The following is a 14,936-nucleotide window of genomic DNA, read 5'->3' as shown; positions in this document are numbered from 1 at the left end:
ATTGACCATGACATTAAACGTAGCTTATTTCCATCACTACGTTGTTTTGAGCTTGCTCTTATGTTTTAAGAGGTGCCAGGGGTACATTTTTGCACTGAAATCTAAAGATGTTTTAAAAAACACTTTTCACAAAGATAGTCCTTTGTCATTGCATTATTTACTCATGTGTTTGTACATTTTTGTATGTTAATTTATGAATGATTTTTTCAGTAAAAAATACATATTCAAGAACCAAACCTGGGTGGTCGTGTCTCTTCGTCCGGGGAGTTCAGCTCCTCCACATGGTCCTTCAAGCACTCGGTGTGGGCTTTGCTCAGTGGACCGCTGGGGCTTCTGAGAGGAGGACTGCCCAGCTGGTGGGGCAGAAGCACGGGGCCGCATTGCGCTACCCAGGCGTCCTTCCCCCTTCCACAGCTGGGTTTTCTTTCAAGGATTGGCCCGGGTGGTCCCCAAGTTGACTGAGACCCCTGGGCAAGGGGAGTGTGAGGGACAATGGAGTATTTGGATCCAGAACTTTGCCGTCCGCCTGACTGCCCAGAGTGTGATCATCTGCCTGTTCACCACTCACTAATACTTAGTGAGAAGTCTGGCCCAGACGCCAGGGATATAAGATGAGCAGGAAGACAGGGTCTGTCAGGTGCTTACTGTCGTCCCCCCACCCCACCGCCGCAGCCCCAGGGGGAGGGTATGATTAAAATTCCAGCCTCGGTATGTGCTATAACGGGGGGGCCATGAGTGGCTGGTCAGGCAGGTGTCACTGAGGCCAGGTCAGTGGGTGAGCTGGGGAGAGACCGGCTGCGCATGCTGTGGGCTGCAGGAGCCAAGGGGCGCACGCGGGGCACCTCTGGGCCGAGGAGTGGGGTGGGGCCATACTGTGTGGTGCAGGACCCTGTGGGCCAAGGTCAGGAGTTTAGATTTTATCCCTAGAGCAATGGGTCCAAGAGTGTCCAGCAGGCTGGGTGTCACGTGATTAGACCGTGCGTGCGTGTGTGTGTGTGTGTGTGTGTGTGTAATTGGTTTTCACTCATTCTCTGGATAACAAAAAGGAACCAGAATAAAGACCTGGACACTAAGCTGTGTTTGTTGAGTTGAAGAAGCTGTTCCCATCCCCCAGACAATCTGCCCCAGCTGGAAGGCCCAGGGGCCCGCCAAGACTTTATTCCTTAGCAGCAGATTACCTTGTCTACTGCCCCCCAACTGGCGAGTCCCAAAGGACTGGAGTGGGTCCAGGTTCTGTGTAACTGAGGGGACGGGGGTTCTGCAGAGGCTCCTCATCAGCGCTGGTTGAGGCCTGGGTCCAGGCTATTGTCCTCACAGGTGGCTGGTTAGTGAGGAGGAGACAGGCAGACACGGTGGTTGTGGATGGCCTCCAGGCTGGAGCGGGTGTGAGTGCTGGAGAGACTGACATTCTCACCCAACAACCAGTGAAACCACCAGGTTGGGGGCGGTGCGAGAAAGGGTGGTGAGGTGCAGATATCTGGGGGCGGTATGGGGAGAGTGAGTCTTCGGAAAGAGAAACTGAAATGGGAAAAGCTGGGGGGAGTTACTGGGGGGTGGGGTCCCAGCAAAGAGTGGCATGAGGACTCCCAGGCGCCTAGCCTCTCCTCCAGCAGCAGCACCTGGTCGCTGAGAGACTATCCTGCTGCCCCAGGCCCACAGCTCTGCCACCTGCTCCGGCTGCATGTCTTCCGGAGGCGTGGGCAGCACCGCCGGGACCCAGGCCCCGGCCTGACCGGCTGCTACAAAGGAAGAGACACCTCAGGGTGTTGGGGATGGGGCAGCCGGGCCCAGCAGATTCGGCCCCAGGCACCCAGGCTCACCTGCTCTAGCCAGGCGGTTCCAGGTGCCCTCGAAGCTCATGAGTCCCCCGCTTCACTTCGGGGCGCGCTCATCCTGTTCCGCTACCGGCACTGGGACTAAGGAGAACGTGGCCACTGCCCAGGCCCTGCCACCGGCCTGGCCCAGCCCTTCCTGCGGCCCACACGCCCTGCTGCTCACCCCCCACGCTCAAGATGCTGGCACTAGTTGGAGGCTCTGGGGACCCCTGTGCGCAGGTGCGCCTGTCTGGGCCCAGCACCAGGCCGTGCGTGCAGCACAGATGAAGCCGCCTGCATGTTTAGACAACTGTGAGAGCAGAGGGTGACGCTAGTTCTACATTGATCCGCGTCTAGACAGTAATTTGTAATAGATTGCAGGCTGCAGGGACAGTGGGGGATTGCAGAGTCAAAGGGGAAGCAGGGGGCCAGTTAGTGGGTCCGTGTGGAGGAGAGGAGGGGTGTGGGGGTGAAGCAGGGCCTGGACACGGATTGCTGTGGGGATGGAGGGAGGACTCCACGGAGCTGCTGGCCTCCCCGCTCGCGTGGATGGCAAGGCCATTCCCTGAGACGTGGGCATTGGAATCGGACCAGGTTCCCGGGAAAGATTATGAAACCAGTTGCGAGTGTTTTAGGTTCAGGGGGTCTTGAGACACCAAGCGGAAATGGCGAGTATGCAGTGGTACATGTTCTGGTTTGGGGACTCGAAGGAATGGTTGGGATCAGGGATGGATGTGTGAGCCTGGGGTAGGAGATCAGGAAAGATCTAGATGAGGTTGCTCAGGAGCTGAGGAGAGCCGGAAGGATGGAGTGCAAAGAGAAGATGACCTTGGCCCAAGCCTCTAAGATCTCCATTTAATAACAGTTGAGAAGAGGATGAGCAGGGCCGAGCAGACAGGAAGAGAGGTAGGAGGGACACGGGGTGGATAGGACATAAACTCAAGGGAACAGATGTTCAAGGGAGCGGCCCACAGCACGGATGCTGCGAAGAGGTGATGTAAAATGAGGACCGAAAGCTAATCACCAACAATGGGGAAGATGTTGGTCCTGTGGCAAGAGCCATTTTGCTGACCTTGGGGATGGAGGGACGGGCACACTGGAGTGGGCCGTGGGCCGTGGACTGTGGGCCGTGGGCCGTGGACTGTGGGCCATGGGCCGAGAAAGGAGGAAATGAAAGAAAGCAGCATCTCTTGAATTTCATGAGAAAGGGGAAAAAGAGAAGGCTGGTGCTTTTGGTTCTGGTTTCCCAACGAGAGAAACCTGAGTGTGTTCTCTGAACTGGAGGGAGATGTTCCCCCAGCAAAAGATAGCTGAATACACAAGTGACCAGGGATAATCCAGCAGGAATGCTCCTGGTCTAGTGACAGGGAAGGAGACTAGAAAAGAAAAAACCCAGGAGGAATGAGGAACCGATTAGGAATGGCAGCCTCAGTCGCTGGAGTTTGAGTTTGGCTGAATTTACTCCACTTCCTCCCCACTCAATTTTTCTTCTTTTTTTTTTTTTTAAATTTGGGAGAAGTCTAGTCATAAAAAATACGAGTCAATCATTTCCATTTCTTGAGGGCTTGTTCTGTGCCAGGAGCTGGGCTAATAAGCGCGTTGTACACAATTAGCCCTCAGCCCTACAAGGTAGACATTGCCCCTTTTTCTAGAATGCTGTTTCTCAACCTCAACTCTTGACATTTGGGGCTGGGTAATTCTTTGTCGTGGGGGGGGGGGCGGTTGCTGTCCTCTGTATTCTGTAGGATGTTTAGTGGCACCCCACCCCTCCTGTTGTGACAACCAAAAATGTCACCGGCCATTGCAAATGACCCAGGGGAGAACAAAATCCCCGGGTTCCCCTGCTCTAGGGCTGAAGCAGAGAAGCCAAGAAAGCCACCGCTTACCTGAGGTCACAAAACACCCACAGAGCGAACTGGCTGGTGAACACCAAGTCTTTTTCCCCCAAGGTTAATGCTCTGAACCTCTAAGTTGCTCCTGATCTAACTTCTTTTTTTGCATATGTGTTCTTAAGAGCTTTGGTTCACCGACACAGTTCACAAATACTTTTATTGTAAAGGTAATTTAGGAGTGCGTGCTTCCTGAAGAACATTTTGAATCTCTCTCCCTTTAAGGCCAGAAGTTTGATTGATGTCTGTAACAGGGAGACAGAGACATGTACTTTTTTTAAAAATCCATAAATCGTCTTGTCATTACTTTTGCATTTTAATCTTCATGTTTCTTGGTGACCTCTTCTTTGTAATTGAAGAACTTCAAATAAAGCTCAGATGTCACCTCCTCAGAGGGCCAGTGCATAAACACTGTAAAATATCACAACTTCTGTTCTCCTTTATTTTCCTTTACAACATTTCTTACTCTGAATGCCTTTATACTTTTTATTGGTTCTTCATGCATTGACTGTCAACCGCACTAAAATGGAATCCTCATGAAGGTAGAGACTGTTTTGTCTTCCACTGTATCCCCAGTGCCAAGAACTGGTCCTGGCACATAGTAGGTGCTCAATCAATATTTATTAAATGAAAAAAACTGTCATTCCTTTGAAAGGCCGGCCACCTGTAGTAACCCCTTGCATGGAGGGAGGTAATTTATTTAGCTATTGTCCTCTGGATGGACATGAAGTTTGTCTCCAATTTGCCACTATCACGTTATACGCACGACTGTGAACCCATAACTCCATGCACACAAATAATTAGGTCAACTTGAGAGGGTACAAGGACTGAAATTCCTGGGACAAAGGATTCACACATTCTAAATGTTGATGGAACATACCAAATTGTCCTGCAAAAGGGCAATGTGGAGGAGAGACTTCCCTGAAGCGACCACGGCCAGACCCACCAGCTGGATTCGTGCCAGAACAGAGACGACCTCCTATTAGTCAGAGACTGTCTCATGACCTGTCCCCTACACCCTGAGGTATGCTGCTCCTGCACCAGGCCTTTGCCCTGCCCCAGGCAAGCAGGTGAGGCAGCCTCTTCCCCTTATCTGCCCTGTTCTGTGCCATCCCTTAGCTTCCACCACGCAGCTGTTAGGACAGTCACATCCTCTTGCCACCACTCAAGACGCCCCTCGTATATAAATTCCCTTAATGAAATCTTGATGTAATGATGTCAGCCGCTTTCTTCGGTCTCTCAGCCCCAGGAACTTTTACAAACAGGCCATATGATTTAACCCTCGTCCCATCTATGAATGACCATGCTCTTCATATAATTAATCCCCTGGAATTGATTTTGTATACAATGTGAGGTAGGAGAGCGTCCAAATGTATTTTTTTACTGAATGGCTAATTGTCCCAACAGTTTTTAAATTATTATGATTTCTTCATTTATTTGAAATACTGTGTCTCATACACTGAATTCTGTAGCAAGAGTCTTCCATTCCACTGAGCCATTCACCTCCTTCTGCCTTACCTGGTTTATATTTACATGACCGTATCTCCACGGTGTGTTTATATAAGACAGGTGTCTCTCATCTTCCATCTCCTCCTCCAACTTGAAACATAAGTTTTTCTAGAAGTGGAGTGTGCATACATAAGAGTCCATAAATCATACACAAATAGCCAGCTTTTTGAATTGCCAGATTGACTACACCCATTTAATAACCTCATCGTTGTTTATAATGAACATCTTTACAATATAAAGTCTTATCTCCAAAATTACTAATTTATTTTTTGCTGAGAAAAACCCTGGACCATCCACTCTAGCCAGGACCAGCTCACATCCCTGTGGATTTCCAGCCAAAAAATACTGTGAAAGAAGAAGCCCTCCTAAATAATAGGCAAACAAGTCTTATGGTCTCTTTCTGGATTGTGATATTATCTGGTATTCAGTTCCATTAAGATAATTCTTTCAACGGAAATGTCCGTGATCTTGCCACCGACTCGAAATCTTGGTTCCAATTTACTTCTCCTGCAGGTGGGTGGCTTGGTCTGGAGAATTAGACTTTAATAGGAAGGGTACTTTGCATTTATATATGGTGCTTTCTAGTGAAGCCTCCACGGACCGGCCGCCTATCAGGTGTCAAGTGGTGTGTTAGCAAATTCACGAACGCCATGGCATTTATTCTTTACAGCGTAGAAAGTTTTGTCACCTCCCTTTTCCAAAGGAGAACTGTGGCTTCACCGCGGCCACCAGAGTTGGAATTCAAGGTTGGGTGTGTTTGGCTCTTTCTACACCCATTATCTTATCTCATTTGGTTCTTTATCGGTCAAATTGAGAAGGTTCATTTTTTCATCCATTCAGCAAATATTTGAGCAGCTACACTGTACTTAGGTTACACCGAAGACTTGTCCTGGACTAGGGGCCGGAGATTGAACAGTGAGCAAAAGAGGGCCCGTGTTCTCCATTCTAGTTGGGAAGAAAGTCAAACCAACCAGCCAAACCCACACTGTGGTTTTGACTATGTTAAGGAGTGACAGGGTGCAGCCAGGACTTCAGTTCTAAACAGTTTTGCCTTCCACAAGTGTGGATGAGGACGTGTGCTGTTGAAGGGAATGTAAAATGGTGCAGATGCTATGGAAAACAGTATTTCTTCAAGAAACTAAAAAAATCGAACTACCGTGTGATCCGGCAATTCCACTCTGGGTATAGATTCAAAAGAATTGAAAGCAGCGTCTCAAAGACATATTTGTACAGCCACGTTCGTAGCAGCGTTATTCCCAATAGCCAGAAAGTGGAAGCAACCTCAGCATCCATTGCCAGATGAATGGATAAATAAAATAGGGTACATACAATGGAATATTGTTTAGCTTGAAAAAGGAAGGACATTCTGGCACAGGCTACAACATGGGTGAACCTCAAGGATATTATGCTAAGTGAAATAAGCCAGTCACAAGAAGACAAATACCACATGAGTCCATTTATGTGAGGTTTTTAGAGTACATAGTCAAACGTAGAAATGTAAAGTAGAATGGTGGTCGCCAGAGGCTGAGAGGAGGGGGACATGGGGAGTTGTCTATTGAATATACAGTTTCATTTTTGCGAGATAAAAAGATTCTGGAAATTGATCGCCTAACGACATATAGGACTGAACACGTAATAATGAACCGTACACGTAAGAATGGTTAAGATGGGCCCTGGCTGGTGTGGCTCAGTGGATTGAGCACCAGCCTGTGAATCAAAGGGTCGCCGGTTCGATTCCCAGTCAGGGCACACGCCTGGGTTGTGGGCCAGGTCTCCAATTGGGGGCGCGTGAGAGGTGTCCACACATTGATGTTTCTCTCCCTCCCTCCCCCTCTCTATAAAAATAAAATAAAGAAAATCTTTAAAATAATAAAGCAGAGAACCTTCTCCCTTGGGAGCCAATAAAGACTCAGCTCAGAAAAAAAAAAAAAAAGGTTAAGATGGTAAATAAGACTATGCTACTTCTCACCAACACTGTCAGATAGAAGCTCCCTTCACTGCCACTTTAAATCTTGGTAGCCCCTAACATAATAGGCCCTTGTTAAATATTTGTTGAATTAATTTGTAAAAAAAAAAAAAAAAAGGAAAAAAACCTGTTTGCCTCTATTCTGTTTTTGATCATCTGTTCAGGCAGGATGACAAACACAAGAATGAATGTCCCCACCCCACTGCCCTAAATCTCCAGTTGGCTCTCTGGCCACGTCCCGGCATCAAAGAATGCACAGTTTAATATTGAGTCAGCTCGTCCTGCCTGTGGCATGTCCTTTCGCCACTCGACAGGCTTGCTTTTCCGTGTTCTGTGCCATCCATCACTCCTCACTGCCACTTCCTTTTCCTTTGTGTGGACAGGGCCCCGCGTGTTTGTCCGTTCTCGCTGGGCGGTGTGACTTCCTCCCACGCTATGTATGGCTGTTGTGTTAGCTGGTGATCAGCCAGCCAGGACACAATGCTGGTCTTTTGTTTCCTGGACTTCTTCCTTATTCTGCGATCCTCCTTTGCCATTCATATTTCTATTACTTTTTAGCCTAACTCAGGGGGAGGGGCGGGGTCGGCACACTCTGGGCCAGCCAGCCGCCTGGTTTTAGCAATAAAGTTTTCCTGGTACACGGCCAGGCCCGTGTGTTGACATATGGTCTCTGGCTGCTTCAGGTTACAGTGGTAGGTCTGGGTAGTTGTGACAGAGACGTGTGCACCCCCCCAGCTCTAAAATATTTAGTACCTGGCCCTGTACAGAAAAAGGTGGCCAGCCTCTTTTCAGTTTAAAGTGGGAAAGGTTAGATGTTGTATTGGAGCCTGTTGCTGTTTTAAGTCAGGTTGTCAGTAAATAATTAGAGTGCGTTGGAGACATTAACTTTGGGGGTGTTTCCCTGGCTCCTCTCTCTGCTAGGAATCCTCCTCCGAGTTCAGATGTGAGCCGCTGGCCCTGACCACCCAGTCTGAGCAGCTGACCATCCAGGCCTGTGAAAAAAAATTTTTTTTTCGTATCACAGCGTTAGATCAATCTACTAGTTCATTTATTGGTTCTCTGGTTTATGATCGATACTTCCCCCTCCACACTGTGAACCTCTTGAGGGCAAGTGACCTCAGCGCTGCTCACCATCCAGAGCAGCGTCTGGCAATAGATGGTGCTAAACTATTGCTTGAATGAAAGAAAGGAAGAAGAAGGAAGAAAGAGAAAGAAAGAAGGATGTTTTTTCAGATTTCTTTGCTTTTTAACTTGTCCTTACAGAAATATGGACCAGCCCTGGCTTGTTCTAATTCTCTGTATCTGACTTCCCCAGGCTGTGGAGTTCTGGGGCAGACGTGGAATCCAGCTGCAGATCCATCTTTCACGTCCCTGTTTCTAGAATTAAGAGCAGACAGACCTGCACCCCACCTCCCCGATTCCTCACCCTCAGCCTTCGCACGCACGGAGCAGGGATTTCTTTCTTCTGGCTGCTCCACCAAGCCACCCACCACTGTCCTGGAGATACGGGAGCAGAGACCGGGGGTGCCAGGTCCGACAGCGGTGGGAGCCGAGGGGAGCAGGGTGGAGTGCTGAGTGAAGGAGGAAGCACCTCCTAACCTCCTAGGGAAGCTGCCTGCCAGCCACAAGCAGAGTTCATTTCACAAGTGACATAAATTACCCTTGCAGCTAACTCTCCTGGGATGATAAATATGAACATGATTCAGCAATCATGATCACTAGGGGGCTGCTGACCCCCACGCTACTGTGGCGTTATGGGGACCAGGTTAGGAGGAAGCATTTGTGTCTGTCACACACCAGGGACTTCGCGTCAGGCCTGGGTGTTGTCAGGGTGGTCACTGGCCACATCAAGGATGGCTCAGGGCTGTACAAGGTGCCTATGGTCCCAGCCCTATAGTTTCAATGCCCCCAAAGTCACCCCGATAAACATACAACATAAGTAAAGACAATGAGTTGCTAAACAATGGTGGCTTCAGGACAAGTGGCCCGGCCTCGCTTTTGACCCAATGGCCACAGGTCCCTCTTAGAGAAAAATTGTTTATTGTGTGCACTTTACAGAGGAGGGAACAGGCTCCGAGAGACAGAATCACGTGGTCTAGCGAGAGCTGGGAAGTGCTGAAGTCAAGATTCACAGCAGAGATTTTCCCAAGCCACACTCTCATTCCTAAGCCAATGTAATTAATAATAAATTATCAGAAGAGACATCAAACTCTTAACTTGTTTAAAAAAAAAAATCCCACCAGAATCAGGAAAAAACAAAAACTGAAACGGCAAATCATCTAGACTCAAAAAGCTGGTGCTATTCGTGTCCAGCATCAGAGATGCAGCCACTGCCTCCCATGGAGGACACTTACAGCCTGGAAAACTTTTACTATTAAAAAGGAGAAAAACAAATGAATTAAGCATTTAACTCAAAAAATAGAAAACATAATTCTTTAAAAAGGAAGAGTAAGAAATTAAAGGTAAATTTTGCAACTAATGAAATAACTAAACCACAAATTAATAGAAATGATAAATTTAAAATAAATTGTAAAGGTTTCTTTTGGGGGAAAGCGCTGTAAAATCGATAACTCCTGGCAAATCTGATTCAGGAAAAGCATAAAAAGAGCAAGATTAGGAATAAGTAAGGAGACGTAAAGACATATTTGTGAGTCCACTCAAACATAGCCCAACGGCTCCCTTGTGCCACCTTGCTGTCCCTGGTCCCTCGCAGGGACTCCCAGTAAACCACCTGCAAAGCTCTTTCTGGGTCTGCTCCCCAGTGAACCCCGCCAAAGATGGAGACCAATTAGAAGAACCATAAAAATAGAATATGTCACTCTGTGGCGACAAGCCCATTCTCCAGAGGTGATGACTCAGGGGAGGGTGGGGAGCGTGTAGAGGGCCCCACTCGGCCCCACCCAAGGCCACACAGCCCCTTCTGCATCACAGCTCTGTTTCCACTGCCTGTAAACCGAGACTAGAGTCTGAAAGGGCCAGACAGGTGGACAAAGACCAGAAGTCCACTGGCAAGACTGGAAGTCCCCCGAAGCTTCCCTTCCAGGACTGCGGGTCTCCGTGGCCTTGGTGGAAATTGCATAAATGTCTTTTTACTACTCTGACACGCACAGCTCTTGTAGCTGGAGAGTCGGGTCATTATTCAAATCATTTCCTCCCGGAGACAATGCCAGTCTCACTTCTGGTAGGTTTCGGTTTCCCCGTTGCCACCAAGCTCCCACTTTTACACACTTCGAAACCAGGAGCAGCGACCGGAAACAGTGAAACTACTCCCAGATTCTAGATTTGAAGAGTTCAGCAGTCTCGGGCCCAGAAGCTTCCTGCTTCTGAGCCGTCTCACTTGCTGGCTTCTTGGACCACCGTGGGGTCCCCTCTTTCCCCCACTTGCTCATCAGGGCTCTCGGATATTGCTGAGCAGGAACCAAGTGCCAAGATACTTCGGTGACAATGACCAAGACCCTGTTCTCAAGTGGCTCGTGGCCATGTGGGGGAGGCAAACAGCTAACTGACCCACTTCCTAGTGGCCCAGTGTGAATGATTTGTTAATCTTCTGAGGGTTCAGGGAGCACCCTATTGGAAACTAGATCGGAAAGCTTTGAATGCACAAAGAAGAGCTTGCTGTCTAGTCTATAGGCAGTGGGGAGCCAAGGAAGGTTCTTGAGAGCGAGTGTAGCATAATTAAAGGTGAGGTTTAGGTTTGTTTATCTGGTTACATATTCATCCACGCATGCATGCATCCAGCCAACGAATATTTATTGAGCATCTACTATGTGCCAGGCCCCGTTCTGCGTACCTGGTTTCCATCTACAGCAGTGAACAAGACACTCTGGGGAGAAGCGGCGGGTAGACAATAAACAAGGAAACAAGTGAGTCCCAGGCCTGCTAAGAGCTATGAAGGCACAGGGTGATACGGTTGAGCGTGAACAAAGCACAAGGAGGGAAGGCGATGATTTATAAGAAAAGAGGCAGTTAGGACAAGAATAGGGGAAAGAGAGTTATGGGAAGCGGGAAGAGCAGGTGCAAAGGCCCTGAGGCAGGAAAGAACTTGGCTTGTTGGAGAGCATGAAAGGAAGACAGCAAGGCTGAAGGGGAGGGGAGGAGGCAAAGACGGGGCATTGCAGACCATGGTGAGAATCCCGGAGGTTTTGGAAGGGCAGCCAGAGGCCACTGGGAGGTTTTCAGCAGGTGAGGGACATGTTTTAATTTAAGGTTCTAAAAGTGTTCTCTGGCTGTTGTGAGAAGCAAATGTGGCAACAGAGAAGCCAGGAAGAGGGCCATCAGTGAGGATGACGGTGGCTGGGACCAGAGAGTGTGGGCACGGGAATCGGACAGAAGTGTACGGCACAGGACATATTTTGGAGGTGGTAGTGATGGAAACAAAGGAATTCCAGAGTGATACCTCACTTCAGAGCTTGAGCCACTGGGTGGTGTTATGAGGAGCAAAAACTGGAGGTTGGGGGTGGGCATAGGGGGAGGGGTAAGCATTTGGGGAAATCAAGGCGTCTTTTTAGAATGTTTCAAACAAACAGTTACATATTCAGGTCCTGAGCCCAGGAGAGAGGTCAGGATGCTGAGGGACTATGAGGTTTATCGCCCACATGTGTTTACAGGCAAAGCAGAATGGGTGAGGTTCCCAAGGGCGTGGCTGGGGTGGCAGTGGGGACCCAAAGACAGAGCTCAGCGGGAACGTGGCTAAGAGGTGACCGCGAGCACAGGATGCCACATGACTGGACTTGACAGCAAAAATTGTGACATCAAGAGCCAAGGGCGGCATGCAGCATGGAAACCTGGTGGGAGGATCCTGGGGAGGGGGAGGGGTGAGAAGCAGGTCGGGGAGGGCGGACACACCCACCAGAAACTTGATGTGGGACCAAATGGAGGGTCGGTGCACACGTGGGAGGGTGATGGGGCGCTGGGAGGGAAAAACTGAGGGTGTACAGAGAGGCAAATGCTAGAAAAATATCCCAGAGTAGGCAGGAGGGAGGGAATAAGCTGGGCCTCCTGTGCCCTGGATGTCACCAAGGCTGTCTGCTCTCTTCCGGTGTGACTTTGGGCAAGTTACAGGGACATTCTGGGCCTGTTTTTCCACCTCCAAACGGGTCCCCCTAAGCCCAGGTGGCTTGTATGTTTGGTGGGTTCGTCCTGGGTTGGGTAAGGTCCCTGGGACAGAGCAGGCTCCAGCAGCAAGGCAGTTTTGATGTCTGACACCTCCGTTTTTGATTGTCCTGGATTGTCCCCAAGGAGGCCACCAGGTTCCACCAGGCCTGCCTTGCTCCAAGGTTCACAGCCAGGCCTGACTGGCCCCTGGAAACTCAGTCCAGAAAGCTGGACTTTTCTGAGGGGAAATGAAAGTTCACAGTTGGAGGGGCTCCCAGGCGGGATCAAAGGAGCTCTGGAATGAGATAGACCCGGATTTGATCCTGGCTCTGCCGCTTCCTGGCTTGGGCACTTTGAACAAGAACTTTCCCTTTCTCGTCTTAGTTTTCTCATCTGAGAAATGGCTATCATCATCACCATTGGTTGCCATGAGGATTAAATGAGATGCTAGCTCTAGAAGCCTTCCCTCCCTCCCTCCTTTCCTTCCTTCCCTTTTTCCCCCTCGCCTTTCTTTCTCTTACAGAAGTCAAGTTCCACTGCTGGAGTCTTCCTCTTCTTGGGTCACAGCGTCTGGGTGTGGCCAGGGGCCCTGGGGTTCTGATAAGGCCGGCTACGCCTCTGCTCCACCCATGGGAGTCTGGGTTTGTGGGGCCCACAGGTTTCTCACTGCCTGCATTTATCTGTCTGTCCCTTTTGCCCTTCCGCCTGAGCCCTCGATCAGCAACTGCCCAGACTCCACATCATATTGTACAAGTGGGGGGACAGGCACTGCAAACTTGGGATGGGCCAGACAGCAGGTGCATTGTGGGTCCAGCGTCAGCTGGGTGTTTGCCGAGGCCACAGAGCAAAGGGAGGAGGGCAGATCGGTGGCAGCTTGTCACGCAGTCCCCTGTGCAGGCATTCAGCCCAGGTGGCAGTGGTCAGCACTGCCTGGGGAGTGGAAAGGACACAGATGCACTTAGCAGCCACTAGGACAGAATGCCAGGGACAGACCCTGGGAGGGACACCTCCCCATGGTGGCTCCTGTGTTCTAGAGGTCAGCTCTGAGCCCAACCTTGTGACTCAGGGGACCTGCTTTGGGTCCAGCAGGCATCTTCCAATTCACTTCCAGCCCTGTGGGTCCCAGAGACAGGCAGGTTAAAGCCTGGCCCTGCCTCTTAGTAGCTGTGTGACCTAAGACAAATCGTTAGAACTCAGGAGCCTCACTTGGAAGAAAGTCCTGCCTCCTCACCGCACAGTGCCTTGCAGGGCCTTCTCTCCCTTATTTTCTCTACTCCAGCCACTCAGGCGTCCTCCTGCTCCTCCCCTGCACTGAGCTCATTCCCATCGCAGGACATTTGCCTGTGCTGGTCCCTCGACCTGGCCTTTCCCTCCCTCAGCTGTTCCCACCACCATTCTTTCAACTCGCCTGCTCACTGCCTCACACTTCTGGCTTATTTACTCCCTGGCACTGAACCCTATCTGAAAAAATCATATTTATTTGCTTATCTGTTCCATACATGCCCCTAGATCCATTTGGTTCTTGGCTCTTCCTGATACCTAGCACATAGGAGGCGCACTACAAATATTAGCTACAGTAGTTGTTCTCTAGGACAATCTCTAAGACCCTTAAGGTACCTAGAGCTATGTGGGTGAATGGCAAGATATGGGCCAGGGATTGTGGCTGGTCTCTCACTCACCCATTATTTTATTTCTTCCTTGAGAACCGTTTCCCTGAGCACCTACGGTGTGGCAGGCTCTAGGCTGGGTGCTGAGGGTGGAGAAGTACAGTGGAGTATTCGATTTGTGCCAGCTTTCATGGGAAAGACGGCTTGACCCTCTATCCTAAACCATCCAGGGCTCCCTAGCGCCCCAGCCAAGGGCCGCACTCATCTGCGCATGTCTGTCCACTCTTCCTTGCCCAGACCCCGCCGGCCTCTCCGGCAGGGCTTCTCCAGGCGTGCATGCCCACCGCTGCCCCACCATGCTGCTTTGCACTCCCAGGAGCCCTGTTCTTTCCCACCGCACCCCGTGCCCAGGCTTGTGAAAGTGTTCACACAAACATGCAGGGTTGCCCACAGGCCTCCTGGCTCTTCCAGGCCCTGTCACATTCGCGTTGTCTTCCCAGCTCTGGTGAGCTTTTCAGTTCTGTCATCAGACAGGCCCTCGGCCTGACAGCCACCCTCCCTATGAACTTTCTCTTGTCAGGACCACACACCTGCCCCATGGCCCGGTAGGGATGATCTTATCCCTGTTTCACAGAAAAAGGCACGAAGGCCCAGAGAGGTTTAGTAATTTGCCCAAGGACACACAGTTAGTGCAGGGGACTCAAACCCAGCAGGCCGAACCCAGATGTATCTTCATGCCCCTGCTGTGCTGTTAGCTTTTAGCTGGGCCTTCCCAGAAACCCTCCTGTTACCAGCCTGTGGGGAACACGCCCTCACACTTCCCCCGCTCTCCTAAGGCCCCTCCAAAGCCCTGGACCATTCAGTAACCTCAGTGCCAGACCCTCATGCTGGGTGCTTCATAGTCCTCCTCGTGTAAGGCTTCTCAGTACCCCTGTCTTACAGATGGGGAAACTGAGGCACAGAGTGGGAGATCAGACTCACCCCAAACTAGAAAGTAGGAGGTCTGAGTCAAATACAGGCTCTTTGAACTAGAAACCTGAGCTCTGCTCCCCACTGG

Source organism: Furipterus horrens, unplaced genomic scaffold (assembly GCF_987537825.1).
Source record: "Furipterus horrens unplaced genomic scaffold, mFurHor1.1.pri manual_scaffold_8, whole genome shotgun sequence".
Taxonomy (NCBI): domain Eukaryota; kingdom Metazoa; phylum Chordata; class Mammalia; order Chiroptera; family Furipteridae; genus Furipterus; species Furipterus horrens.
The sequence above is the reverse complement of the archived record's forward strand: the minus strand, read 5'-3'. Positions refer to the sequence as shown.